General features: G+C 40.2%; 1 long non-coding RNA gene across 1 annotated transcript; it reads left to right on the forward strand.

Moving 5' to 3' along the window:
* Positions 1-640: 640 nt before the first annotated feature.
* On the forward strand, positions 641-893 carry LOC142564097 (uncharacterized). Its single transcript, XR_012824484.1, has 2 exons — positions 641-748; positions 816-893. It is a non-coding gene; the product is annotated as an uncharacterized LOC142564097 (long non-coding RNA).
* The last annotated feature ends 1,473 nt before the right edge of the window (positions 894-2,366 follow it).

Consider the following 2,366-nt stretch of genomic DNA (forward strand, 5'->3'; position numbering starts at 1 on the left):
GCGCAAGTTACACTGACATGTATTGGTGTGCTTAATCTTCCTTACCCTTATTGTACAGATAGCGTGGCCTATAACCAATATTACTTTAGAAAATGAACACAAGGCAGATTTATTGGACTAGTGTGCTTGGGGTTTTATTTTCATTATACGGATTTTGATTTCTTCATCAGGAAGACACGCCATCTGTTATTTCTGCATCGTGTTACACTGAAAGTATTACTGTTTCTTTCCTGAGATTTGGCAGTTTCATGCTGAAGGTTATCATAATCATATAATTTCGTTATATATAATAACAAAGGTTTCAGTTGGTCCATTACTGATTATGCCTGTTCAGAATGTGGGCAAAAATATACATATACAAGCTGTTCATTACATGGATACCGTCATGGTTGCACATATTTGCATTTCGGCGTGGAATAGCCTAGCATGAGTGCCAAGATTTGGATAGGTGATTGTCTATGGCTGCAGAGATGTGTGTGTATCTACTGGTAGGGGGCTGAAATTACGTGCCAAGCTTATTAGAGGATGTGGAACCAGCTTGGAATTAAAATTTAGTTACCACAATGAATTTTGCATTGCTGTTTTAATTGCATTTGTCATCTGCCTATCTCATATTTATTCCAGATACCCCGTCGGCATATCATAAGAGGAGGGCACACGCCAGCAAATGAACCGGATCAAAGGTTCCTGCTCGAAAGCTCTGGTGGGGTGCGCAGAGACTGCGTCATTCAAGAAGAAATGGAGCTCTGTGAGTCTGTTATTATTGCTTGGTGGACTTCAGGTACTGACATACCTTTCCTGCTTCTCATTTTCAGCTGCTGTGATGGCGGAAGACACACAGGGTCATGTTCTGGCTCAGGTTCATGTTCTTTGAATACACAATTGAAAATTGACCCTCTTGCGTTTGTCTTTTTTCCAAAGACTATCCTGAGTATTGATGTAACCATTGTGGAGTATCAATTATTACTGCATGAAACACATTTGGTGGTACAAAAGCAGAAAGCTCACGAACAAAAGTTTAGCTCCTAGTTCCCATACAAGAACCAAAAAGGTGGTTTTGTTCATTATTCTAGCTAACATCTTTATTTTCTAATAGACTCTTGACTGTACAAGTACCACTTTATTTAGACTACCTAAGAGATGGCTACAACAATGGGGAATGCTGCACAAGACAGAAGGAAAGGAGTTACACACGAGCACCTGTAGCAATCGCTGTTGTTGCGATTCCTTTTCTTCCGTCTACTTATGTTGCATTATTTTAGGACATTTACATTATTCATGAAGCCTGCTCTACAGCACAACAACCATACAAATTCATTACGATGTCATTACAGTCACAATGTCTCACAGATGAGGTCCCTCGTGCGCCAGTTACGATTCCGACCTTGTACATCGATGTTACATTTATATATCTGTTCACCCGTGGTGCCGCATTGACAATGTTGGTAGGTAACTACGGCTTGAAAAGTTTTCTTTCGTGGTACGGAATCGGAAACGTTGGAAGGTACTACGGCTTTAATGGTAGTTTCTTGCGGTACGGCATTTGTAATGTTGGGATGTAAGTAGGGCTTCGGAGGTTTTTGCTTGTGGTATGGGATTGGAAATGTTAAGGAACACTACGGCTTCAAAAGTAGTTTCTTGAGTTATGCGTTGGTAATGTTAGTTGGTACCTACGACTGCAGTAGTATCATCTGTCATTACGAGAACTTCCTGGCATTAAGAGTTTGCAGGCTGTTTTATTTTACCGTAATATGACGGTACTTTTCGAACAGTGTAAACTTTTACAGCTAGTTAGCACGTTTCGGTTTTTAAATTATTGTTGTCAAAATGTTTTTGCTGGAGTTGACTGCCTACCGACGTATCTTATCTCCAAAACCACAGAGGCCTGGATACAGCAGTCTAAATTAAAACAAGACATTCCGCATAAATACAAACACATGGTTTAAGTTGCTGTCTAGCTGGATGCTCATTGATCCTAACCGACCGTAGCGGCCGCATTCAGTTGAAGGTGCACTTCGAATACGGTACCTGTACCCAGGTTTGGAAACACCTGTAAGGAAACTAAGTATCAAAATTATTTTAGAGCTTTCCGTTGCGGCGCCCTTCACAACTATTCTGTTACCTTTAATTTCAAACCTTACCTCTTCAATCAATAAATCTGAAGGAGGAGGATGGGGGAATACAAGAGGGGGAACATAACATCTATAGAAGTTGACTGCATGGCTTTAGAAAAAAAAGACATTAAATTTCTTTAGGAGAGACATTACCAGAACACCTGCCGAGGTCAAAGGACTTAGACCAGCTGTATTTTTAATAGAGCAATACTGAAAAACACCTGTTCTTGTGAATTACCAAAAAGTGCTTGC

The sequence above is a fragment of the Dermacentor variabilis genome, chromosome 11 (assembly GCF_050947875.1).
Source record: "Dermacentor variabilis isolate Ectoservices chromosome 11, ASM5094787v1, whole genome shotgun sequence".
In the NCBI taxonomy this organism is placed as follows: domain Eukaryota; kingdom Metazoa; phylum Arthropoda; class Arachnida; order Ixodida; family Ixodidae; genus Dermacentor; species Dermacentor variabilis.